Genomic DNA, 27,682 nt, shown 5'->3' with positions numbered 1-27,682 from the left:
CACTGGCTTACACTTGGGCCCTGGAAAATTCCAACTTTCTTTTTTTTTTAAAGATTTTATTTATTTATTTGACAGAGAGAGATATTGCCAGAGAGGGAACACAAGCAGGGGGAGAGGGAGAAGCAGGCTTCCCACTGAGCAGGGAGCCCGATGCGGGGCTCGATCCCGGGACCCTGGGATCATGACCTGAGCCGAAGGCAGACACCCAATGACTGAGCCACCCAGGCGCCCCCTTCCAACTTCCTTATCAGGACATATAAAGCTTATTATAAACTGGCCCCTGCCTTTCTCTGCAGCCACATCCCCAGTCCCGACCTCATTGTTTTGTTTTGTTTTGTTTTCTTACTGGTGATTTCCCCCCAAGCCTGCCAAGCTGTGCACATACCTCTCCTTCTGCATGATAAGCTCTTTCCCTCTGTCTGCCTTAGGCCACCCCTGTTTTTCCCGCACAACCCAGCTCAGGTAGCCCTTTCTGCAAGGTTTTCCCAATGCTGGATGCTGAACTGCATCTGTGCCCCGTGCTGGCCTCTGCTTCTGCATTTTGCATGCCATCCTCCCCGTGCTCTAGGCTGGCTGCCTTGCCAGAGAGCGTGAGCCCTCCGGTAAAGAGTGCTTCTTAGGACGGGGGGATCCTCAGTGTTTCACCGCACGCCTGGACCAGGCTGTCTGCTCCCTGCACGGTGACAGTGGTGGTTATTTTGGATTTCATTTGCTGTCCAGGCAATAATACAAACCCTTTCTTGTTGAACCCTGAGGACTCCAGTGCGCTGCCGGAGCGCGTGGGTTATGCGTGTGTGTGGATTAGCTTCTCAGGGTTTCCCGAGTTGGAAGAGGGCACGCCCCCTTGCCCGTGACCAGCATGGCGATCATGCTGGCGGAGGTGGGGAAGGGACCCTTGCCACCTCTCCAGGCTGAGACCTGCCTTTCTCTACACCCTCCAGTCTGAATGGTGAAGTTTGGCCAGGGCAGAGCTTGAAGAACCTTTGTCTCCCCGCTGCTTCCCTTGTCTTGTCCTTCTTGGATGTCGCTGTGTGGCCACCATCCTCCCCACACCCTCTTCTCCCTGCTACCTTAACTTTCCATTTCTCTGCTCTCTCCATTTTCTCTGATCTTCAGCCTCCCCTTTCTTCTCCCCTTAGGTGTTTTAAACCCTGACGGAGAAGGTCGGCTCTTCCCTGTGAGTGTTTGATTCTTCCTGGCTACACTGTTGGTCCCTAGGTGCTGATGGAGTCTTTGACCGTGGTTTCTGTTTACTGGGCTTCACATCCATCAGATGTCCTTTGGAGAACCCTTTGCAGAGTGGTGCTTGTGGTGGATTGAGAGATCATCAGTGATGGGGAAGTCGCTGGGGAGGACGGCTAACTTTGTACGGAAGCTCAGCCCCAGTGCCCGAAGACGCTTCTTCAGATAACCAGCGTGTTTCTGTGGGATGTTTAGGATTGCCTCTAGTATTTGTGAGGTCCGTTTGGGTTATTACCACACTGCCCTTGTAAGCCAGACGTTGGTGCTGCATGAATAGGTTTGCTTAGCGAATCACGGAAGAGTGATAGATGAACCCAGGCTTATCAGAGGGTGTGTGTGATCCAGGCACCACAGCACTTTATAAACTTGCACTTGGCACGACGTTGCTTTCATGGTTCATGAAGCCCTGCTGCTTTTCCAGTGGTAGTCTGACTTAATGCACACCAAGGGATGCTTTCTCTGGCTCTTGCTTATTGACATACCCCTTTTTCTTCTGCTTGGATTTATCCATAACTCCTATTGAAACAGCATTTTTGAGCTCATTAAATCTGTTAATGTGTGTGTAATGCTTAGGACAGAGCCATACACAGAAAGCACTCGGTAAGTAGTAGTGATTGTAATTGTGTTATTATTTAGAGCTTCCCCCCTCTTTCTCCCCTATCCCTCCCTACATGCTCTTCGCCTCTGACTTTCGGTGGTTGTGCTTGGCAAAATGAGGAGACAGATGGCTCCCGGGGGGGTAGAGGAGGGGGCCACAGGTTTTGTCTTTCCAGACCTGTCCAGAGCTCTCAGAAAGCTTGCAGAGACCCTGAACATAATGGCAAACCTTAATCCACTCATCACCTGAGGCCATTTTCCTGGAACTTTCTGTCCACCTTGCTCCTTTCTCTCATTGGAAATTTGCCCTCTGCCTGGGAAAGGAGATGAGAGCCCATCAGTGGGATAGGAGAGGACTCTTCCTTAGCAAGTTGTACTTCACAGTATTTAAAATAACAGTAACAGTAATAATGGGGATAACAATTGTAGCGACCATCCCTTGAGTCCCTCTTAAATGCTTAGGATATATGCTTTACATGCACGATGGCTTTTAATCCTACTAAGCTGTGCAGTTCATTTGATCCATGGGGGAAACTGAGGCGCAGAGATGGAGTTTTTGCCCACGTGTAAAGCCAGAGACTGGACCCCAGTTCTGTCTGTAGAACATTTCCTCTTAACCTCTGTCCCGTAATCCACTGGCCCAGGTGTCTTGACACTGGGATGTACATACCCCTGGGGATACATGAATGAAGCTCTTCCATGGAGGATACAGGTGTGGATGGTTTTAACGGAATCAATTTTCAGATTTTCAGCCTCACATATGGATCCTCCCCTGAAATTGACTGGACTAAGGCCAGCCCTCCCAGATCCGTGGATCATCCTTCCATTTTCCCAGTCATCCCTCCCACCCCCGCCGCCCTGTTTATAAAGGCGCATCTCTTACTTACCCAACACCAGTGTCCCTCTGGTATGCTGCTCTTGAGTATCAAACCCTTCAGAGGGACCCCAAACAGAGGAACTGTTTGAAATGGGTGGGTGGGAACCTTCTGCTAATTAGGGCAGGCACCACCACCAGGTGCCCCCTTGCACGCTCTCTCACACTGTTTACATTTGGGGTTAGAAACAGGACACCTGGGCCCCTTTCTCGTGCTAAGGAATGACATAAATTTTTTCAGATCTCAAAAACATAGCTTGCTCTTGAATTTTTAAAATGAATGATGGGTCTCAGATGGTTAGGTTCTGTTTAAAAATGTGAAAGTTTTATTTTAAAGTGTTACTGTTTATAATATGCCGGGAATTCTGTCCTTAGAAATGAGTTTATGATGAAAACTTCAGATGTCAGCCTAAGAATAGGCAAGGTGGTGCAAGTTTTTCGAATTTCAGAATTCAAAACAAGCTGGATCATTGTACTGTACTTCCCCCTAAGATACTGAAGTTTGGAGTGGACAATCCCTCAGTTGGTTTCTGCCACAGACCCTTAGGCACCTAAATATATATTTTTTTCCCCTTAGAATGTCAGGGACATCCTAAAGCTCCTAAAGCTCATATACTGCACTCCTGATTAAGCACCCTTGAAATTATATGGGTTTTAGTCAAATGTAAACACACTTCAAATTTTGATGAAACTTTTATATATGAAGTGGGATATATAATCATGTATACCAGAGTGCCTCTTTGGCTCGGTGAGGACTGTTGGAGACATAAATGGTAGAAACCCCTACCAACTGATATTGGAAAAAAAAAAAAAAAAAAAAAGGACTTTATCTGCTCAAGTAACTGAAAATAGAGGGAAGCATCAGGCTGTCCTGGATCTACTCCTCAAGAAGTCATTGCCCTGTCTATTGGCTCTGCTCTCTTGTGTGTTGGCTTCATTCTCAAGCAGTGTCCCCATGGGAAGGCAGGATGGTCCTCAGCCATACGTCCTGCCCACCGCCCCATTGCAGCTGAGGGAGAGCATCTCTTCCCCAGGAGATGTGGTGGAAGTCTTGGTCATGATCTGGTTAGAAGGGTTGAGACCACAGCCCTGGAGCGGGTGGAGGGGAGAAGCAATCAGTCCTCTTTGAATTGCTCGGAGAGTGGGGGAGGGAGTGGTTCCCAAGGGAAGGTGGGCTAGCAGAAACCCCCAAATGCTCAGTGGGAACATTAGCCCGAAGATCTTAAAAGTCCTGTCAAGCCGACCATCAGTCTCTTCTCTAAAACCCTTTTATTCTCCTGGGTCTGCTTCCCTTACACTCTCTACCGGCCAATACTTGCACTGTTATGATACCCATCTGCCCAGTGACACAGGGACATTAGTGGTACCTTTTGTTCCCTGCTTCGGTAATTTCAAGACTTTTAAGGAAATGGCCAAAAAAAATCCCTGATGTTGTGTATTTTGTGATTTTTTTTTTTTTAAAGACCATTAGTTATGTGATTAAAGAAAAGAAATTAAGAAATGTAGAATTTCATGTGCATCACTTTGCTTGGGCTGCTGTAACAAAGGACCACAGATGGGGGTGGGGCGGAGGGGGGATGGGGTGGGGGGGGTTACACAACACATTTATTGCCCTGCAGGCCTAGAGGCTGAAAGTCCAAGATCAGGGTCTCAGCAGGGTTGTATCTTTGGAGGCTTCTCTCCTTGGCTTGTCGATGGCCATTGTTTCTCTGTGTCTTCACATGGTCCCTCTATGTCTGTCTTGTCCCAATCTCCTCTTCTTATGAGGACACCAGTCATACCGGATTAGGGCCCCCGCCCACCCTATGACCTCATTTAATCTTATCATCTCTTTAACCTGTCTCCAAATGCAGCCAGTCTCTGGGGTATCAGAGGTTAAGACTTCCACTTATGAATTTGGTGGGTTGGACGGGGCGGTGGGGGGGGGGTGGGCGGACAGAATTCAGCCCATAACACCATCAATTGTTTCAAAAATAATGTTAATGTATACACCTTGTTGAAAACGCAAATTAGTAACAGATTCACCTATGCAAATGCAGACCCACCATTACAGGGTGGTAAGTTGGACTCGGTTTGTTATTTGGGTATACTTTTCCCGTTAGGAGAAGCCGAGAGACGGCGGTGTACGGATGAGAACTGGTTGTGGGTTTCCCAACAATGCTTGGGATCGGCTGGTGGGATCTGGACCTTTTGCCTCCTTATCTGCAGCTGCCACTGTGGCTCTGGTTTCAGTAACAAATTCCCCAAAATCCCCTGAGGGTGGACTTTGGTTGTGAAACAAGTTTTAGGACTTCTTAGAGAGTGAGGGCGGAGGCTGCCCGGAGGCAGGATTCTCCCATTCGCCCTTGGCCAAAGCCAGTTTCCTGTACTCTTTCCCTTGGAGCAGGTGGATTATTTGACTTGGAGCTTTGCTGGTGCCCGGCCTGGTGGGGGTAAGAGAGAATCTCCTCATCCTCTATTTTGTGTCTTAGGGAACCACGTCTGCAAGTGAGGGGGCCTTTATGAGTCAACTTGACCCAAGTCCCTAAAGGGCTGTTGTTGTTTCAGAAACTACTTTCTGTTCACACGCAGGGCTCATCTTTAAACCCCCCACAGATGACAAGCCTGCCCGCGATTCTCCTCGCTGAGCGGTGGGTACCGTTCTCACTCGCGCTAATTATCGTTTTAACGTGGCTCGGGTGTTCGTTGTCTGGTCTGCTGATGTTCGCAGTGGGACATTGTGGCTGAAAGATGGCGGGGGAGGAGTGGGCAGCCACTTGTCAAATTGTCATCTCCTCATCTCAAAAACCCCCCAAATGCCTCGCCCAAATGTTGCTTACCTCCAATCCAAGAGACTTCCCTACGTAATGCTTCGGCAAGCCCTCTGCTGCAGGACGTGGTTGAAGCGAACGCCTGTGCACCCCCTGGGAGGCGGGCGAAGTTTTGAAAACTCCATCCACGTCGGAGCGCCCCTTCATGTGCCAGGGTGCATTGGGGTCATGGATTTAGAGGTTGCCTTTATTGAAAGCCGGTCACAGTCCCTGAGAGTCTAGGACCCAGGAGGTAGAAGTTTTGACAGAGCACGGTTTCTTGTTATTTGCTGCTCTCGCCAGTTCAGCCTTGGGTGGGGGGCTTACCGCCTCTGTACAGGCTTCCTGTGGCCGCTGTGACCGGGGACCAGCAACTGGGTTGCCCGAGACAGCAGGGGTGTGTTGTTGCACAGTTCTGGAGTCTTGAAGTCCAGAGTCAAGCCACCTGAGGGTGTCGGCAGGGCCGTGCTCGCTCTGCTGACTCTAGGGGAGAGTCCTTCCTCGCCTCTTCCAGCTGCTGGGGTTTGCCTGGATCCTTGGTGGTCCTTGGCTGTCGCCACTCTGGTCACACGGCTGCCCGCTCCCGGCGTGTCGACACATCGTCTGCCCTCTGTGCACAGCTCGGTGTCCAAATTTCCCCTGTTTTGTGAGGACATCGGTCCTATTCGATTAGGGCTCACCCTAAGGACCTCATTTTAACTGGAATCTTCTCCAAAGACTCTGTTTCCAAATACAGTCACATCCTGAGGTCCTGGGGCTTAGGACTTCGACGTCTCTTTTTGGGAGGACACAGCTCAGCCCATAGCTCCCCGAGCTTTATTCTTCCTCCTCACAGGGTCCATTATCTGTTCCCACCTCCCGCGTAAGGATCGAACACAATCACTCAGAGTCAGAGAACACTCTAGAAACTATCTCCCCGGAGTGAGGATGGCAGAATGCCCTATTGGATGTTAGATGTGTTTTATTCCTAGTTTCTGGTACCCGGTGAGCATTTGCATCTGGCACATGACATGTTCGGTGTGATTTTTCCATTAAAAGTCCTCTGGGGAGTGTGAATGTTTGACCCAAGCTGTGCAATCGCCAGAAACTCAGAGCAGGTTGGCAGCGGACTTGCAAGGGGGAGCGCCGCCCTGGGGGTCCGGAGACGGCTGTCGCCTGCCTCGTCCTGACCTGCCGGCCACTCACTGCTGCCCTGTGATCTACAGTGTGGAGGTACATCCCCCCAAGACATCCGTCCCAACTCTTGCATCTTTCCTGGCGTGCATGGGAGTCCGTGGTAGCTCTGTTGGTTTGTTTTCGTGAGTTGTATTTTGATATTCAACTCTTGTTCACTGGGGCACGGGCCAAGAATGTTTTCAGAGCCTGTTTCTTTTTTGCTTTGTCTTAGTAACTTGCAGTGGTAAGAAAAAAAAAAAAGCTGCAAAACGAAAACAGCCTTCAAAACCCTTACCCCCAGACATTGAAAGGTTTTGGAGTCTTTAACTCCCTTTTATGTACAGCTTAGCATAGGTTGCTGTCTGGATAAATGTACCTCCAGATATTTTCTTGGAGGTGTTCAGGCTGCTCTGAGATCTCACTTCTCTGTTAAGTAGATCTTGACATCGTTCCCATCAACTGGGTCAGTGTTTCCAGGGGCTGTGGGTCATCGATGTGGCTTTGCTGGGTTTCCTTCCTTCCCTCCCTCATTCAGAGAGCATGCATCATCTGCTGTCTGCCAGGCGCTATGCTGGGTGCTGGGGTGAGGAGACCCTGCTTGCATGGAGCTCTCCTTCCTTACCGCCTGTGGTTCATTGTGGTCCATAGCGCCTGGGACACGTTGTCTCCCTGCTCTCTGTCCTGTTCACGCACAAAGCTACTTCCTTTGACATTTGCCACCTGTATTCGAGGCTAAAAGCTCCCATATATCTAACTCCACTTGGTATTTATTGGGTTGTTACACCAAATTTTGCAAAGCCAGAGGCATCGCTTGGTTAGAAGGAATCCCCTCTCTCACTCCCAAGAGGCTGCTCAGCAGGCTTTGATGATCCGTAAAACCCAGCTCCGTTTCTAACACGAGAGAGCTTGTAACTTTTTTTGCCTTTTCTGAATTTGAGTCCTTTATAGAGTATTTTGAGAGCTGGGCCCCGTCGGGCAGGTTTTACGTCTATGCCTCTTGGTGGGCAACGAAGTCCTGGGATCAGTTTTGTTACCTGGCTGTCTCGCGTGGTGCCACCCCTGGAAGCCTTACATTGCAAGAAGTGTTCTTCTCACGGCGGGATTTAGATGTGGTCATTGAAGCAGGAATGCCGGAAGGGACTGTTGGTGTCCCAACGCCGCGTGCAGGTGTCAGCAGCCATCTTGCAGAAGAGTGGAGAGCGTTTGTTGCCTCGTTCCCTTCTGATGGGGAAGAGCGTAAATGGGTCCTGCTGTGGGGAGCTGGCCCAGCCAGTTTGATCCTTCCAGACCTCCCATCCACTTCCTGCTGGATAAAATTGGGAGAGGACTTGTTTACAGAATCTACAATGAGCTGTCCTGGAAAATAACTTCTCAGGGAGTACGGGGCTGGGAGGAAGGTTTCTACGTGAATGGGAGAAGGAACGGGTAGGAGGTGTGTCTGAAAGTTGCACAGTGGGTTGGTTTTGTCTTAAGATGACTCTTGTACCCTCCCTCTGCATCTTATAGAGATGCAGACTCTTTGGGGCTCCAAAGAGACGTGTGGACCAACTGGTTTATCTGGCAGATGGGGACACTTATGCCCGGGAGGTCCAAGGGACCTGTCCAAGGTCACACCAACTTAATGGTGAAACCTGGGTCCCCTGACTTCCAGCCTCTGGCTGCCTTCCCCCAGCCCAGGCTACCTTCCACATGATTCGGTGGCTCTTTAAACATGACTGAGGCTGTTACCAGGCAGGTGTCCCCGCCCCCCACCCCCCCAAGAAGTGGCCTGGCCCTCCTGGTAATGGTTGGGTACCTTTTGGGTTGCTCCAGCCGTGGCCACGTTGATGCTGGAAGGAATAGCAGGGCTGGGTCTTGTTTTTTAAGTGGGGTCTCATTGCTACGATTATTGAATGCATCTTTTAAGATGAATATAAAACAGCTACCCTCCCAAGCAAATCATAAAACAAATTATGCCCTTGCCACCCAGAACTGCGGAGAAATAGCAGGCTCTTCATGGCACAGAGAGTAACGGCTGCAATATTAAAACAATGATGAGAAAACCAGGATCCGATAGCTGGAAGGCAGGGAGGAGAACAGTCCCTTCATCCCCCAGGGATAATGGGTCTCCACGACAGGTCCCTGTGATTTGTTGTGCTTAATGTACTTGTTTTTATTTGTCCCCTTCAACACAGAGCTTTGTCACTGAAGAGATTTGATAATGGCCTGTTTGTAGTCACTTAGACTCCGTAATAAAGCGCCACATTTTTGGCTGTCTGGAGATCCCCTGCTTCATTGGCATTCCCCCTCCGATTTCACCTTCACTGGCTGAGATGGGGTGGAGTGAGATAAGGACTTCTTTGCCTCCCTAGTGTATTCCGGTCAGGCCCAACCCCTGCCCCAGAGCCGGGCTCACTTGGTGGCTGAGCAGACCTGGCCTGCCTCCCTCTCTCTTCTCCTGCTATGCGGGGGCAGCAGGAAGGAACCCCTTAGTCTGCCCATAATAATAGATCCCGGGGACTTGGTTTTCATGAACCCTCAACGAGAGTTTACTGCTCACAGCTTTTGGGGTACCAAAAAATAAAAGCAGAGAAGTGGATGTGGGAGGTTTTCCAAAAGAACAGGCTTGACTTAAAGGCCGCACGTGTTCTGATTGAGGTGGTCAGCTGCTTTGCAGAGATGTGTCTCGTTCATTCGTTGTGAGCGAGTCAACCTGAGGTTTCATTTCAGCTTCCTCCTGGGGCCTGGGGGAAGGGAGCTCCTCAGAGGACTGGCCTTCTTCAGGCAAAACTGCCCCTGACCTGCTACGGTGTGGGCAGAGAATTCCCGAAGCAAAAGATAGAGGGAAATGCCTAGAAAAGAGACTCCCAAGTCTTTTCTAAGCCCGAGTGTCCTGTCTCTGAGCCCCTTTCCTGGTGCTGTGCCATCGGGTCTGGTCAGTGGGGAAGGCTGCTCTGTGGCCTCGAGGGCAGTGTTGGGAGAGACTGGCTTTCACTGTGAGCTTTTCTGGATACCGGGAGAGAACAAGGATCTAATTACAGGAAGCCCAGACAGCAAAAAAACTTCTTTAAAATGCAGAATGGTCAGTAAAGGTCAGGAGCACACGAAGGATGGGTATGGGCGGTGGTCAGCATCCTGGGCACCTGTAGGTGGGGTGCCCCCCTGTAGGTGGGGTGCCGCAGACACCGTTTTGTTTGCACATTCTAGCAGGGTGACGGCCTCCCTGAGGGCGAGGCGGTGCTGACACTGTTATGTTGCTCTTGGGTCTTTATGATTCCATTGACATGAGGTACCCAGAGGAGTCAAATCCATAGAGACAGGAAGCATGGTGGTTGCTGGGGCCTGGGGAGAGAGGAGAATGGGTGGTTAGCCCTTGATGGTTGCAGAGTTTCAGTTTGGGAAGATGAAAAAGCTCTAGAGGTGGATGGTGGTGATGGTTGCACAACAACGGGAATGCATTTAATTTCACTGAATTATACACTTAAAAACGGTCGCAGTGGCAAATTTTGTTAGGTGTATTTTACCACAGCGGAAAGAATAGTGGTTCTCTGTGCCCCCACCTGCCGATGTTCATGCTCTTGTGTAATCCCTTGCACATGGCACGAGTGGGACTTGGATCTTGCAATAGGACACAGCAGGGGTGATGGGATGTTGCTTCTGTGACTGTGTTCGCCGGCTGACTTGCTGTAGAGGCTCTCCTTGTTGGCTTGATGAAATCGGCATGCTGGGGAAACCCACATGGCCAGGAGCTGTGGTGAACCCCCAGCCTGCAGCCAGCAAGGAGGCTCGCCCCCCTGTCCTACAGCACAAGGACTCGAGCGAGCCTGTAGGTGGCTCCTCCCCCAGAGCCTGCACAGAAGGACACCCCGTGGACACCTTGAGCACAACCTTGCGTGTCTCTAAGCAGAGGACCCAGCTAAGCCGTGGCCAGACTCCCGAGCTGCAGAAACCGTGAGATAATGAATGTGTGCTGGTTTCAAGCCACCAACTTGGTGGTGATTTGTTACACAGCAATAGACAACTAATACAGAGCCTCACAGGAGACTTGGTCTGGATTTATTCCATTCTAGTTTTCCATCCATCCTGGTCCCTTCAAACCTCCATCTTCCCTTCTTGTCCACTGGGAGTGTGCAGATCTTTCTATTTTCTGTTTATGTTCACTTACATTCATTGTTAGAGCCACTTCACCCTTCTGGTTCCTTCTGACTCGCCTTTGGTTTTGTGGTTTGAGGGGATGGGACACAGCCCCTGTTGGCGGGAAGAAAAGTAGTTTTCCGTGCAATGAGGGACTTTGCCAGAGACTCAGGGTACCAGCTCTGCTTACCTGGGCAGGTGACTGCTTCTCTCCATCCCTCACCTGCTTGCCCATTGGCCAGTAGCTTAACCTGATCTCTTGCCTCTCAGTTACAGTGCTCACTCTACAAACTGCAGGTAAGCAGATTTTCTGGGGTGGCTCTGATTTCAAAGATTCTGCCCCATTTGTTGTCCCCGTAAACCATGAAACTGTCCCAGATGCTCTGTTTTGGTATCTAAACTCTTTTTGGACTGGCTCCCTTGCAGCGAGTCAATAAGAGCTGTTGCCATTTTTTGAGCACCTGCTGTATTGTCAGACCCGTGATTAATGATTCCCCTTGTGTCTTCCCATCAGCCCTGGTGAGGTGGATATCATGAAGCCTGATTTACACAGGAGCATGCTGAGATGCACTGGGGTTTATTTTCCTGTCCAAGGTCACACGGAGAGCGTGTGTGTCCCAACCAGGATTAGAACTCTGAAACTGTCCTCTAACTTGTCTGGGCTCACTGCCTCGGAAGAGGACGGGGGTATTCCTGCCAGGTCCTGTGTCCCAGTTTTGCTTGGAAAATAGGGTTGCTGCACACAGGCCACGTGGAGGTTTCTGATAATTTCTTCCTGGTGGACCCCAGCGGGACAATGTGGGGTAGAGGGCACAGCTGAACCCTCAAGCTGAAATAGGGAGGGAGACCAGGTGGTCAGGAAGGGAGGTTCCAGTGGGGCTTGGCAGCCCTGGTGGGCAGAATGAGGGGTGCAAAGTGGTTCTCAGCCTTGGCTGTATGTTGGAATCATCTGGAGAGCTCTAACATCTACTGATGTCTGGGCCCCACCTCCAGAAATTTTGATTCAACTGGTTTGGGGTGCAGCTTGGGTACGGGGCATCCAAAACTCCCCAGGAGATGAGCACATGCAGCTGAGATTCAGCACACTGCAAGGAGGCCCTCCACGTGGCGGGAGGTTGGGCAGGGGGTCAAGTGGACGGAGGCCAAGGGTAGGGGCGTGGTCCCAAACACCACCACACTCCCCCCTCCCCATTTAGAGGCAGACTCTGTTTATAGCCTTGGTCTTATAGAGTCCAGCCCACAGGACTGGCTTCCAGGAGCCCCATTCGGGGACCCAGTGAGGCAAGCTCATAGTTTGCTATGGATTTGGTGGAGCCCTTCATCTTTAGTGCCATCATCTCATCGCTACTCAACACACAGTGAAGGGGAGAGAGGGGTGGGGATCCACACCCCAAAGGCCTTACTAAGTCAGCTGCTCATGTCTGCATGGACTGCTTTTTGTTATTGTCTGGAGTTAGTGGTTAAATCTGGGGTGTGCCATTTCCCACGTAGCTGCAGTGCCCGTTGATGAGTGGTGGTAGATTGCAGTCATCTCCTGGGTAGGACCCGAGATTTGATCCGCTGGAGTGAATGGCATGATGACTTACCCGTCATGAGTGCTGTGTACAGCCTGAGCTGGTGATTGGTTCAAAAAGCTTTTGAGAGTTGAAGCACAGAGAGCCTGAGGTCACTTGGGGAAGGGACTTCACACTTGGTGATTTTTGCCCTGTTTAATTTGTAACTCTCTGTTAACTCCACCCACCGCCTTCTGTACCCCGCTCTATTTTTTCCTATATGTAGCGTCACTGTAAATTCACTGTGTGATTTGCTTGAATTTGTAAGCTGATGGCGGCAGGCATTTCTATCCCCTTATGTCTTGTACACGGAAGGCTCTCGAAAATATTTGCTGCATGAAGGAACAAATGGTGGCTTGTAGCTGGTATCCTTGTGACCCATAGGGGGAAATGGACTACTTTTTCCCTTGGTTGAGCTCTGGGAGGAAGTGCAGGCTTTCCTAGGTCAGGAGGAATGGAAAGCTATGGGTTAATTTTCTTTTACCTACCCTCTTGGAGCGGGTGTCTTCTTTCTTAATTAAAATGTATTTTTTTTTTTAGCAGTTACCTTGTAATGGAAAATGACAGTTCTGCAGGCTTTAGTCTTTTATGTCTTCCAAACTGAGCCCTTTCCCCTGCTGTGGCTTCAATAATGCATCATTTCATAAGTTCACGGACTTTAATGTGCTTCTGCTGAGCCTCTAGTCTCAGGTAGGTAGTTAAATGAAAATTAACCATCGTGGGTTTGATTCAAAGTCACCTCTTCACCTTCTTCTTTTGTATCCTCTCCCTCACCTCATGTATGCAAAACACTGTCACGTTTTTCTTCTTTTAGTGAGAGGGCGTGATGTGTGTGTGCATGCGGGCTCCCGTGTGTGAATGGATATATTGATTTATTTCATAATCTGAGATCCATGAAAAACATAACAATGTGTACAGACAAGGTTTTGAAATTTTGCCTCTCCAGCTAAAGTACAGTGGAGTCTAGGGACTGGACTGGACTGGAGAAAACGAATATTTAATGAGAGTGTTGCTGTCGTACCAGATTTAGGACTCACAGTGGCTGCTGGTGAATTGTCATGTGTCTTGACAAGTCTCTGAAAGCCACTCCATTTTCAGTCATTCATTCATTCATTTACTCACTCATTCATTCAGTGCCTGAGGATTATTTTTTCATGTTGGAAGGCTCCTGGGTGGTGGATGTGATATGCCCTGTGCGTTAATGGTCTTGATTCTTCGTACCTTTCTGAATTCTTGGAATTCCTACCTAAAGTTTGTGGTATATTTCTGCCACTTTTGAGTTTGGACTCAACCGGGTGACTTGCTCTGACCTGAAGGATGAGACAGAGGTGACGGTATGCTAGCTCTGACCCTAGACCTTAGAAGACCTTATGTTTTCTGCTTTTCTTTCCCACTCTGTGCCTTTGCCATGAGAGCAGCACGCCCTGGTAGCCTGCTCTTCTGAAGAGGTGCAGGATGAGAGACACTTGGAGCAGAGCCTGCAGTGAGAAGCTAAGCCCACCTTAGATCTCCTGAGTCCCAGCTGACCTGCAGATGCTTGAGTGAAGATAAGTGATGGTTGCCTCAAGACACTGCTTTCTGGGAGGGTTTGTTACACAGCCTTATGATGTGACAGGTGGCCCCATAGAGGGATATTAATATGACTCAGATATGGATCCTCAGGTCTTGGAGTTTGGGGACGGTGGTGGTGGGGCCGGGACAAGATCATTAGCTCCCACAGGGCAGAGAAGGTGCTTCAGTGGCCTGAAAAAAGACTCAGTAAAGGTAGTTCAAGGAAGAAGAGTGTGCTGGGTGAATGATCAGGGAAGGCCTCAAGGAAGGGGTGGCCTTTTGAGAAGGTGTTCTTTGACTATGTTATCAAAGTTCAGAATCGAGGACCATTGACTGGGTTTCTGAGTTTAGAATATGTGATGTTTCAAAATTGATTTCTCATCAAAGCTAATAGCATTGATGCCAACTTCCCATTAAATATCTTATGACTTCGCTTTCACTGGACCAAAGAAGACTCTTTTTTTTTTTTTTATGTTATGTTAATCACCATACATTACATCATTAATTTTTGATGTAGTGTTCCATGATTCATTGTTTGTGTATAACACCCAGTGCTCCATTCAATACGTGCCCTCTTTAATACCCATCACCAGGCTAACCCATCCCCCCACCCCCCTCCCCTCTAGAACCCTTAGTTTCTTAGAGTCCATAGTCTCTTATGGTTCGTCTCCCCCTCCCAATTTCCCCCCTTCATTTTTCCGTTCCTACTATCTTCTTTTTTTTCACATATAATGTATTATTTGTTTCAGAGGTACAGGTCTGTGATTCATCAGTCTTACACAATTCACAGCACTCACCATAGCACATACCCTCCCCAATGTCCATCACCCAGCCACCCCATCCCTCCCACCCCCCACCACTCCAGCAACCCTCAGTTTGTTTCCTGAGATTAAGAATTCCTCATATCAGTGAGATCATATGATACATGTCTTTATCTGATTGACTTATTTCGCTCAGCATAATACCCTCCAGTTCTATCCACGTCGTTGCAAATGGCAAGATTTCATTCCTTTTGATGGCTGCATAATATTCCATTGTATATATACACCACATCTTTATCCATTCATCTGTCGATGGACATCTTGGCTCTTTCCACAGTTTGGCTATTGTGGACATTGTTGCTATAAACATCGGGGTGCACATACCCCTTCAGATCCCTACATTTGTATCTTTGGGGTAAATACCCAGTAGTGCAATTGCTGGGTCGTATGGTAGCTCTATTTTCAACTTTTTGAGGAACCTTCATACTGTTTTCCAGAGTGGCTGCACCAGCTTGCATTCCCACCAACAGTGTAGGAGGGTTCCCCTTTCTCCGCATCCCTGCCAACATCTGTCGTTTCCTGACTTGTTAATTTTAGCCATTCTGACTGGTGTGAGGTATCTCATTGAGGTTTTGATTTGGATTTCCCTGATGCCGAGCGATCTTGAGCACTTTTTCATGTGTCTGTTGGCCATTGGATGTCTTCTTTGGAAAAATGTCTGTTCATGTCTTCTGCCCATTTCTTGATTGGATTATTTGTTCTTTGGGTGTTGAGTTTGATAAGTTCTTTATAGATTTTGGATACTAGCCCTTTATCTGATATGTCATTTGCAAATATCTTCTCCCATTCTGTTGTTTGTCTTTTCGTTTTGTTGACTGTTTCCTTTGTAAGGAAATGGTCCAGTTTCATTCTTCTGCATGTGGCTGTCCAATTTTCCCAACACCATTTGTTGAAAAGACTGTCTTTTTTCCAGTGGACATTCTTTCCTGCTTTGTCGAAGATTAGTTGACCATAGAGTTGAGGGTCCATTTCTGGGCTCTCTATTCTGTTCCATTGATCTATGTGTCTGTTTTTATGCCAGTACCATACTGTCTTGATGATGACAGGTTTGTAATAGAGCTTGAAGTCCGGAATTGTGATGCCGCCAGCTTTGCTTTTCTTTTTCAACATTCCTCTGGCTATTTGGGGTCTTTTCTGATTCCATAGAAATTTTAGGATTATTTGTTCCATTTCTTTGAAAAAAGTGGATGGTATTTTGATAGGGATTGCATTAAATGTGTAGATTGCTCTAGGTAGCATTGACATCTTCACAATATTTGTTCTTCCAATCCATGAGCATGGAACGTTTTTCCATTTCTTTGTGTCTTCCTCAATTTCTTTCATGAGTATTTTATAGTTTTCTGAGTACAGATTCTTTGCCTCTTTGGTTAGATTTATTCCTAGGTATCTTATGGTTTTGGGTGCAATTGTAAATGGGATCGACTCCTTAATTTCTCTTTCTTCTGTCTTGTTGTTGGTGTATAGGAATGCCACTGATTTCTGTGCATTGATTTTATATCCTGCCACTTGACTGAATTCCTGTATGAGTTCTAGCAGTTTTGGGGTGGAGTCTTCTGGGTTTTCCACATAAAGTATCATATCATCTGCAAAGAGTGAGAGTTTGGCTTCTTCCTTGCTGATTTGGATGCCTTTTATTTTTTTTGTTGTCTGATTGCTGTGGTTAGGACTTCTAATACTATGTTGAATAGCAGTGGTGAGAGTGGACATCCCTGCTGTGTTCCTGACCTTAGGGGGAAAGCTCTCAGTTTTTCCCCATTGAGAATGATATTCACTGTGGGTTTTTCATAGATGGCTTTTATGATATTGAGGTATGTACCCTCTATCCCTATACTCTGAAGAATTTTGATCAAGAAAGGATGCTGTACTTTGTCAAATGCTTTTTCTGCATCTATTGAGAGGATCATATGGTTCTTGTTCTTTTATTAATGTATTGTATCACGTTGATTGATTTGCAGATGTTGAACCAACCTTGCAGCCCAGGAATGAATCCCACTTGGTCGTAGTGAATAATCCTTTTAATGTACTGTTGGATCCTGTTGGCTAGTATTTTGGTGAGAGTTTTTGCATCTATGTTCATCAGGGATATTGGTCTGTAATTCTCCTTTTTGATGGGGTCTTTGTCAGGTTTTGGGATCAAGGTAATGGTGGCCTCATAAAACGAGTTTGGAAGTTTTCCTTCCATTTCTATTTTTTGGAACAGTTTCAGAAGAATAGGTATTAATTCTTCTTTAAATGTTTGGTAGAATTCCCTTGGGAAGCCATCTGGCCCTGGGCTCTTGTTTTTTGGGAGATTTTTGTTGACTGCTTCAATTTCTTTAGTGGTTATAGGTCTGTTCAGGTTTTCTGTTTCTTCCTGGTTCAGTTTTGGTAGTTGATACATCTCTAGGAATGCATCCATTTCTTCCAGATTATCTAATTTGCTGGCATATAGTTGCTCATAATATGTTCTTATAATTGTTTGTATTTCTTTGGTGTTGGTTGTGATCTTTTTCATTCATGATTTTATTTATTTGGGTCATTTCTCTTTTTGATAAGTCTGGCCAAGGGTATATCAATCTTATTAAATCTTTCAAAGAACCAGTTCCTAGTTTCGTTGATCTGTTCTACTGTTCTTTTGGTTTCAATTCCATTGATTTCTGCTCTGATCTTTATTATTTCTCTTCTCCTGCTGGGTTTAGGCTTTATCTGCTGTTCTTTCTCCAGCTCCTTTAGGTGTAGGGTTTGGTTGTGTATTTGAGACCTTGTTTCTTGAGAAAGGCTTGTATTGCTATATACTTTCCTCTTAGGACTGCCTTTGCTGCATCCCAAAGATTTTGAACAGTTGTGTTTCATTTTCATTTGTTTCCATGAATTTTTTAAATTCTTCTTTAATTTCCTGGTTGACCCATTCATTCTTTAGTAAGATGCTCTTTAGCCTCCATGTATTTGAGTTCTTTCCGACTTTCCTCTTGTGATTGAGTTCTAGTTTCAAAGCACTGTGGTCCGAAAATACGCAGGGAATGATCCCAGTCTTTTGGTACCGGTTGAGACCTGATTTGTGACCTAGGATGTGATCTATTCTGGAGAATGTTCCATGGGCACTAGAGAGAAGAATGTGTATTCTGTTGCTTTGTGTTGGAATGTTCTTAATATATCTGTGAAGTCCATTGGACCAAAGAAGACTCTTAAGACTTAAAGCTACATTGGTGTCAGAGAGCAGCAACCCTCTTTGATGACCACCAATATTTACAATGCTTATCACAAAGAACTGCCCAGTGTGTATTTGGCATACCTACTGAGTGCCAGGGATGTGATTGCTCAGCACTTTATAGGCATGATCTCATGTAATCCTCATCATCACCTACGAAGCAGTGATAGCTACTAATGTTAATTCCATTTTCCAGGTAAATTAAGCAAGCCAGAGAGGGTAGGTAACTTGCTAAGCCACGCGGTAACATTCTGCTCCCTGTACCTGTCTCTCCCATTAGATTGACATCCTTTCCATTCATTTTTGTATGACTAGCACATAGGATGATGTTTTGCACACAGTAGGTGCTCAGATGCCATCTGTTAAATGAAAAAAAAAAGAATAAATCTATTAAGAAGGACTAGTGTTTGTATGGAAATTATAGCTGGTTTCTGGATTGATCTTTATAAAACAATGAGGCCAGGTCAGTGATGGAGATCCTGGAAATATTTGTAGGTATTGGGGAGAGCACAGAAAAAATAGGTAGCACCTTCTGGAAGTGGTGAACTCTGAGATGAGTCACCAATGAGTCTGAATTCGGCAAGGGAGAAGCAAGGGGCTTCCCTGCAGAGGAGCCGTGAGTTTACAGAAACCATACACCCATCCCCCAGTGCCCAGTGTGGCTTCTGGGACACGGCAGGTGCTCATTTATAAATGTTTGTTGTTCTGGTCTGTTGGGTGAGGGGGGTGATTGCAGTGAACCTTGTGAGCTCTTGTGACCAACAAAGCTGTGAAAACTTGAGTCTCTACAATCTCATAACCTTTTTATTTCCAGCTTCCCTAATGCTTGTCGCTTTAGGGAAACTGAGGCAGCCCAACAGAAAGAACTGGGACCCATTCTTGTCTTAAACAACTTGAGGAATTTTTGCCTAGTAAGCCTGGTTCATCACCAAGATAATGATTCTCTTGAAGAGAGCTAGGAATTCGGAATTCTGCAGGTATTAAATAAATTTGGAGTGGCTCGTGCTAGTTCAAACCTCAATAGGCTTAGACCCAGCGACTCTCGGGTTTTGAAACTATTTACTGATGACTCTCAACTTGACCCAGACCTGAATCCTGGCCCCAGCACTTACCTGGGAGAATTTGGTGACGTTCCGTAATAGTTTTCTGAGCCTCTGTTTCTTCATCTGTGAAATCAAGATAAAAATCCACATCCTAGAGTTATACAGGTTAATTAAAAGAAAAAAAAAAAAGCTAAGATTTCTTTTTCTTTTTTCTTTCTTTTTTTGTTTTAGCACCAGTTATGCACCAGGAACTCTTTTTAACCTCTGCATGAATGGATTCATTTGACATTTTGAATCCTCACAGAAAACCCTATGATGGGATAAATTAGATGATGATCCCCACCTTACAAATGAAGTTTGATAACTCCACTAATAGCTACAGGGCTAAGTTGGGGGAGAACTAGGATTTGAACCCCCCAGGGTCTCCTAACCCTTCAGCTGTACTGAGTCTGTCCCTAAAACTTAGTAGGTACCCACAGGTCTTTGGTTTCCTATCCCCTTCTCTTTGTAGACCTGTCCACCATTGCTCTTTGCCGCTCCTGAGGAACCAGTGTGTCTGCCAGGCTGGGAAGGTTTGGCAGGCATCAGCCGGGGGTCCCCGTTTATGGGCAGACACTTGGGGGCGTCCCTTTCAGTGCTGACATGGCTGGTCATTTGTGTTTGCCTACATGTTTATCATTGTTTATCCTGGGAGATTGCATACCCCACCAGGGGCAGGGACCGTGTCTGTTTTCCTGTATTTCTGGCACTGAGCTTAGGACCTTTTCCGCTTTGTGAGCACTCCGTAAATAGCAAATGAATGAATCAATTTCTGTTCGCTTCTCGTCTGCCGTGCCTTCCGGTCACGCAGACCACTCTCTGTTTCAGACCCAGTTCAAATGATCCCACTGCTTATAGTGGAGCTAGCCGCTTGAACCTGTATCTCTTATACTGGCATCTTATATGGGTGCTTTGCTGAGCGTTGGCGGGGTCTCCTTTCCTCCCTGCTGGTGAGTGCCTGTGGGACCCCCGGCAGATGGCAGGCCCAGCGCCCACCTTCCCAGATCGGATGTTCTCAGTAAGCGCGACGGACTTGAGTTGATGGAACAGAGGCCCTATTTGACTTTTGCCTCTGTTAGAACTTCAGAGGCAACCAAGAGGGAAAAAAAAAGTTTATTTCAGGAAACTATTTTGCATAGTTTCCAAATATGTATTATTCCGGCTCAAACTTATGAATGGATGGACTCCAAAGGATATGTTTTCTTTTCTCCCGCTGAAAAAGATGTCATAAATGGTGCCAAGGAATGCTGGTCGGGGCACAGAAGTCCACCTGGTCCCGGAGGGAGTGAAACTCCAGGACCTTTGCCACAAAGTTGTCAGACAGCTACACGTGCAAATCTGACAATTAAAACGGGAAGGTGATACAGTGGAATCAGAATGTTTTTCATTTATATTGAATGAGGAGGCTTGAGGACTAGCTCATGTAATTAAAAGGAAAACCACTGTGCTTCTGAAGGGAGCTGGGGAAGAATTCTGGAGACACCTGTTGTTTACAATTCAAAGGAGAGGGTTTTCTTTGGGGGAATGAGGTGAGGGGCTGCACTGAGCCCAAGCCTGAGGATCAGACAGACCTCGATTAAATTTGGTGCTCGAGGGGCGCCTGGGTGGCTCAGTTGTTAAGCGTCTGCCTTTGGCTCAGGTCATGATCCCAGGGTCCTGGGATTGAGCCCCGCATTGGGCTCCCTGCTCAGCGGGAAGCCTGCTTCTCCCTCTCCCACTCCTCCTGCTTGTGTTCCCTCTCTTGCTGTGTCTCTTTCTGTCAAATAAATAAATAAAATTTTTAAAAAAGATAAAAACAAATAAATTCGGTGCTCGACTAAGTGGGTGACTGACTCTTAAGTAAGCTACTAAAAACATTCCTCGCTCTCTCCATTTGCAACGACGTGGATGGAACTGGAGGGTATTATGCTGAGCGAAATAAGTCAAACAGAGAAAGACATGTATCATATGACCTCACTGATATGAGGAATTCTTAATCTCAGGAAACAAACTGAGGGTTGCTGGAGTGGGGGGTGGGGTGGGAGGGATGGGGTGACTGGGTGATGGACACTGGGGAGGGTATGTGTTCTGGTAAGCGCTGTGAATTGTGCAAGAATGTTGAATCTCAGATCTGTACCTCTGAAACAAATAATGCAATAGATGTTAAGAAAGAAAAAAAGAAGAAGAATGTAGCAGGAGGGGAAGAATGAAGGGGGGGAAATCGGAGAGGGAGAAGAACCATGAGAGACGATGGACTCTGAAAAACAAACTGAGGGTTCTAGAGGGGAGGGGGGTGGGAGGATGGGTTAGCCTGGTGATGGGTATTGAGGAGGGCACGTTCTGCATGGAGCACTGGGTGTTATGCACAAACAATGAATCATGGAACACTATATCTAAAACTAATGATGTAATGTATGGGGATTAACATAACAATAAAAAAATTAAAACAAAACAAAACAAAACATTCCTGGCTTTCTCATCTCCACAATGGGTGAGGTATTTTATGAAACTGAGTATGGTGTGAGGACATATTTGGAGGTGCTTTTAGGTAGGAGGGCTTCCGTGAATGTTAGCCCCTTTCTCACCCCCGTGTGGGCTCAAGTACTGGCCCTCACAAGCATAATTATTGCATTTATCCACAGTACACACACCATGTCTGAGACTGGAAGCAAAGTGGAGAGGTGGTTGAAATGGCAATGGGAGGGATTTTTTTGAGGGTGTGGAGATTTTTGACATGTGGAAGGGAAGAGGGTCATTCACTAGGACTTTGTGTCTCAAAGTGTCCCTTCATGGGCTTACAGGTGTTCTCCTGGAGACTTCTTTTTCCCAATTAAATTTTTCTAAATTGACATTTTGTTGTCATCTCAAATTAATGTATCTTCTCCGCCATCTGCGTGACCACCTCTAACCAGATACTGGCCCTGGATCTGCACCAGCCAGACATTGCTTTGGCACCAAGTGGTTACTGTTCAATTAAGTGAAGCTCATGCGGGAAGGATGGAGATGATATGGTGATGGAGGCATCTGGGCCATTCCACGGTGTTCCAACATCAAGGAGGCACAAGGCCGGGGAGGGGTGGTGGTGCGGGGGCACTAACCTCAAAAGACTCTGGTTGACCTGAGCAGAGGAAACCATATTCCCTTGAGAAGGTGCTGGATTAGGTTCAGCATTGACTATCATGTTGATTTAATGTAAACTTATACTGATGTTGAACTTTGAAAAAACAACCACCACCACCAGGTACCTGGTAAATTTGTTGCCTTCAAGGTTGTGTTAGAACCCCGGGTCCTGGGTGTGCAGCGTGCATTGGATGTTCGTGCCCCCTGCCCTTCACCTGGCAGTCTGCTCTCATCCACCACCACTGCCCTGGAACTCCCCAACCTCAGTTTACCTGCCAGCCCTCAATCCTCACACTGCCTTGTTCAGGTCAAAACTTGCAGACTGTGTGTGTGTGTGTGTGTGTGTGTGTTTTAAGATTTTATTTATTTGAGAGAGAGAATGAGAGAGAGAGAGAGAGAGAGAGAGCATGAGAGGGGGGAGGGTCAGAGGGAGAAGCAGGGACCCTGAGCAGGGAGCCCGATGCGGGACTCGATCCCGGGACTCCAGGATCATGACCTGAGCTGAAGGCAGTGGCTTAACCAACTGAGCCACCCAGGTGCCCCTTTTTTTTTTTTTTTAAAGATTTTGTTTATTGATTTATTTTAGAGAGGGAGGGAGGGAGGGAAAGCGCACGTGTGCAAGTGGCAGACGGAGAGGGAGAGAGAATCTTAAGCAGACTCTGCGCTGAGTGTGGAGCCTGATGTGGGGCTCCATCTCACGACCCTGAGATCATGATGTGAGCTGAAATCAAGAGTCAGACACTCAACCAACTGAGCCACCCAGGCACCCTAACCTTCTGTGTTTTTAAAAGAGCTTTGTGACCATTTTTCCAGTTGATTTTTATGGTTTTTGTGGGATGTTTTGGTTCATTTCTTTCTTGGGTGATTTGGTAGAGTGGAAGTTTCATGAGGGCTGGGGGTATCTCTTTATTACCCTATCCGTAGCACTCGGCACAGTTCCTGGCACTTAGCCCCCAATCAGTATTTATTTAAATCATTTTTAAAATTTTAACGTTTTACATTTTATTGCCTAAATAACATTGGAATAAAAACTAAGCCAAAACAAGGGTTCCCTGCCAACTTCTTTTCTACACACGTGGTCCCTGGTCATTCAGGTTGGGGGAACATTGTGTAAGAGGGATTGCCGTGCTCCCAGTGGAGGAAGGTGGGACGTAGGAATGTATTGGGTCCACGTGTACCTGCTGAGCACCAATGGGGCAGGACTGCCCTGGGTCAGTGTCTGGTGGGTCCAGGAAGAGGTACGTGGGCAGCCTGCAGCTCACCTTGGCTACTTACCTGGAATGCTGACCAGGGGAGTTTGTAATTTAAGCCCACCCTTTCTAGATTGAGTGTCTCCTAGAAGGTCAGTATAAGGGCTATGTTCTTGTCCTTTATGAAGTTTGGAGGGACTGAGGCTTGAGCGGGAGGTGAGTAGGAAATTGTAGCTCAGGTGAACCCACGCTTTCCTCTGGAGGGTAGCTGAGCTGTTTATGCCTAATGTTCAACTCCTTAATGGGTGTTTACTCACTGGATTTCATCATAATTATAACTTTGTTCTAACCGCCTTTTACAGGTCACAGAGCACACAAACAAGCCTTTTATTGCTCTGTCAATAAATATTATAAGGTCCTTACTGCAACCATGGGAGGTGGATATGGGATCAACATTCCTGTTTTGCAGATAAACAGACTGAGGCTTTGAGAGATTGATTTGAACTTGGGTCTTAGGACTTCAAAGTCCTGTCACCTCCACCTGTCATTGGGCCATCGAAAGGAAGGTATGCTCCTGGATTCCAGTCTGGAGTTTCAGCTGCTCCCCCCTGCTGAGGGTCACCTAGGACACACACCGGCTTGTGACAGAGTGACTCAGTAGCAACTTCTATTCTCAGCAACCGAAAAAGGGATAGATCCTCTTGATTCCATGAAAGGTGGTGTTGCTTGTGAGACTCACACCCTCATGCCATACAAACTGGGTTTGAAAGCAAGCTCTGTTACTTTCAGGATGGAGTGGATTACTTCTTGTCATCTGAGCCTCGGTTTCTGCGTGGGTAAGGTGGGGATGCTAATGTTGAATCAGGGCATTAGGATGAAAGGAGTCATCATTTGAAAACTGCCTAGCTCAGTATTCATACATGTTGCAGGTATTCCTATTCCCCAAGGTTCTTACCTGGCTTTTTATTAAAAAAATTGTTTTTGTTTTTGTTTTTCTTTTCCCCCGGTAGAAAGCCTCACAAATGCATGTGCTCTTGGTAGCATCACAGGCTCAGGGTGACTCTGCCCTTAGGCTTGGCAAGCATCTTGGAGGCTGCAGGGAGCTTGGGCTTCAGACAACAGGAAGGAGGTTGCCTTGAGCAGCTGGGGGAACCTAGAGGTGCTCCGGTCATTGTCCCTTGGAGGCGAGCGTTGGCTTTTGGAGTCACCACGCATGTGTGATTTGCAGGAGAAGGGAGGCCTCCCATCCCTGCGCAGGCAGATTAAAGGCCGGTTGCCAGCCCTCAGCAGTGTAAGCAGTGACCTCAAGAATCTGGCAGCTCTGCAGGACGGTGGCATCTGGCCTTGCAGGCCCTCCCCCATCTGGTCCAGCCCGGTCTCCCACCGATTGATTCCTTGCTCAGTTGTGACATTCCAGCCAAACTCACAGTCACTTGGATGGGGCATGGGCCTTCTCATGTCAGGCGCTTTGCTTGGGCTGGCGCCGTGTTAGGGCCTCAGAATAGATGTGTGTAAGTGGGCAGCTTCTCCGGGGCTGACTCACCCTGAGCCATTGCTGTGTGTGAAGAGTCCACGCTTTAATGCCATCAGAGGAAAGAGGTCCCACAGGCGGTGACCCAGGACCATGTTCTTTGCAAATATACAAATGCTTTTAAAGTAATGTGTTCCTAGCAACCTGGAGGGACAGTCCGCTCAGGAATGACTAATAAGTGGTAGTCAATGGAGGAAGCCAGTGTTGACTGAGACCCATCATGTGAGCTGCCTTCCTGCCCTCTGGGACCTTACGTTCCAGTTGAGAGAGACAGATTAACGAAAGAAGCAAAATACATCAAGCCTTCTGTGATAATGAGAGCACAAGGGAGAAAAAGAAATTGCAGATGCGAGAGACGGAGGGTTGGGGGTAGAGTTTGCAGGTTTCATTTGCTCAGGTGGGGATTCTTGGAGGTGATTTGAGCAAGCATCAGAAAAGGTAAAGGAATGAGTCATGGAGATATTGGGAGAAAGAGCTGGGGTGAGTGCAAAGGCCCTGAGGCCATTTTTCCATTGTTAATTGAGAGACCACAGGAGGTCAGTGTCTGGAAGGGAGGGAGCACAGAGGAAAGTAGTGGGGGCTGAGGTCTGAGAGGAGTGGAGGCTCAGTGGTTCAGGTGGTGGGCTGGGGCTGTTGGAGGAGTGGCCTGAGTCCACCCATTTCTCAGGGTCACTTAGGACCCTCCTCTGTTGAGGATCCTCCGTAGGGAGCAGAGATGGAAGCAGGGAGACCCTGGAGGAAGGGCTTGCTTTAATTCAGGTAGGAGGTGACCGTGACTTGGGCTGGAGGGACACTGCCTGCCCTCCCCACAGCTGGTGTTGGAGGCTGTGTGCTGTCTTTTCCGTCGTGTCACACGGGAACGGGCTTAGGTGCTGAGGCTGAAACAGGCTTCTGGCGGCTTCCGCTGCACGGTCTCCCCCTGGGGTTGGTGGCCCAGCAGGTCTGTAGCGATGTTCTCACCCAGCCTTCTTGGATTATTGATTCGGAAGCTGAGGCACAAAGTGACAAGTCTTCCCCCTGTCCACATAATTCATCCAGCTGTGTGTCGTGTCTCATAGCCTCTCTGGATTTGTGGAGAGGGAGAGTGATTTGTGGTCCATCGTGAGGAAAATTGGAGTATGGAGCGATAAATCGAAAGAGGGCTCCATCAGTCTGTTGAAATCCCCATAATTTTGGGCTCTTGGAGTTCAAGGTAATCCTAGCAGAGAGGGTAGAAGAACAACAGAAGAAAATAAAAATTGGGGCTCACTTTTATAACCCAGGAATGCACAGCTGTTGTTGGGAGACCAACCTCAGGAGTTTACTGGAAGTGCGGTAATGAGGTAATTAAGGGCGTTTTATTGCTCTGTGGGATGTATGGAACTTTTATTTGCAAAGTGCATGATTTACTGTCATTAGTTCCCTTCTCTGACAAAGGTCAGCATTGCTGTTCCATTTTTCCTGATGAGATAGTCCTGGGTTTCCCAGCTGAATTTCGTCTGGGGTGTTTTCCCCACGGTTTCACAGTGTTTCCTATTGGTGCGTCTCCTGGCCCCCTTGTGACTGCTGGGGGCCCCGGGAGTGGTAGCCGCTGTGGCAAGATCTGGATAGAAGTTAGATGGCTTTAAACAGAGGATTTCCTTGGCCCCAGGTCCCTGGCCTTTTTCAGCAAGCAGAAGGACAAGGAGTATGGAAGGACAACGGCAATTCGGCAGGCGTGGGAAGGGTGTTAGCACCTACTGTGTTCGTGTGTTGTGGGAGACTTCCGTGTCATGTGTTGGTCCTGGTCGTTGCTCCCTTGGGGACTTTTGCAGTCAGCCTCCTGCCCTGGAGAACAAGTCCCAGACGTCTGTGTCCATGTGCTCATACACAGGCGAGGCATCACTGTGCTGCTCTACGTAACTGTTTCCCTAACCTATAAGGCTTAACCTTGGGTGGAACAGACTCGCAGGTGGGTCTTTATTCTGTAGGTCCTGGAAGAGGGAGCTGCTAATTCAACAAAACTTTTTAAATTGGGGGTTTATGTTTTGATGATCAACCAACCAACCAAACAAAAATAGCCATGAATCTTTGCTGTGATCTTTTGCAGGTGACAAGTAGTTTCATAAAAGAAGACCTGTGCTTTTGAACCAGCGTCCCCCTCCCCTTTGAAAGGGGTCGGTTTATTACCTACGTTTGAGAAACTTGATTATAATTCTGTGTTACCTTCCATTTCCTAGATTCCTCTCTGGGCGGAGAGGCTTAGATCAGGCTTAGATCAGCCTTCCCACAGAGATGCGTGCCTTCCCTTCGAGTTCTCCACCTGCTGTTTGGGGGAGCAGGAGGTGACTTAGCACAGGGACCCCTGGGGACTCTCAGGCCCACTGCAGGCTTTGAGCGGTTTGCTCGCGAAGCCGGACAGGAAGCCAGGCAGCATGTCTTGTGCGCAGAACTCCGTTCTCGGCCCCAGGGGTGCTCGTAACTACGCTTCTGGAACCCCGGTACATGGCAAAGGCATCTGGAATGTTAGACTCTCCATATGGAAGCCTGTCAGGGAATGTCATCGCGGGTTGACCTCATGGCCTGCGTGGCATCTTTATTGAGCACAAAGAAAGCTGCTTTTGCTAAAGTAGAAGGGGACAGTTTGGAAGGATGACATTGTTCTTTGCAATCAGAAGCCTAAAAAAGCACATGAGCATATACAGTAAATCTTCCCCCCTTTGTTCCTCCCTCCGCCGCTGTGTTTGCTGCTCACAGCATGGTGCACAGAGACAGGTGCGTGTGAGGCAGAGGACTGTACCTCCATCAACGCCCTGGTCACGAGCGAGAGAAGCAGAGGGAACGAAAGCGTCTGTAGGGAAACTTGTTCCAGAATTTGAAAGCAAGATTCAGCTGGAGGTTCTGATGGGGAGGGATGGGGAAACGTACCCGGAGGAAAGA

At 47.7% G+C, this 27,682-nt stretch overlaps 1 protein-coding gene across 4 annotated transcripts in view; it reads left to right on the top strand.

The window, feature by feature from the left end:
• LARGE1 (LARGE xylosyl- and glucuronyltransferase 1) overlaps positions 1–27,682 on the top strand; it is a 522,085-nt gene that overhangs the window by 13,659 nt on the left and 480,744 nt on the right. Inside the window, exon 1 of one of the 4 annotated variants that reach the window (XM_036093489.2) lies at positions 5,062–5,145. The exons of the other annotated variants lie outside the window; for them this stretch is intronic. The gene's annotated coding sequence lies outside the window, so the exon portion shown is untranslated. Of the gene's footprint in view, positions 1–5,061; positions 5,146–27,682 lie in introns of those variants that run through there. 4 annotated transcript variants of the gene reach the window in all.

Source organism: Halichoerus grypus, chromosome 6 (genome assembly GCF_964656455.1).
Source record: "Halichoerus grypus chromosome 6, mHalGry1.hap1.1, whole genome shotgun sequence".
NCBI lineage: Eukaryota > Metazoa > Chordata > Mammalia > Carnivora > Phocidae > Halichoerus > Halichoerus grypus.
This window is presented reverse-complemented; position numbering and strand designations above follow the sequence as displayed.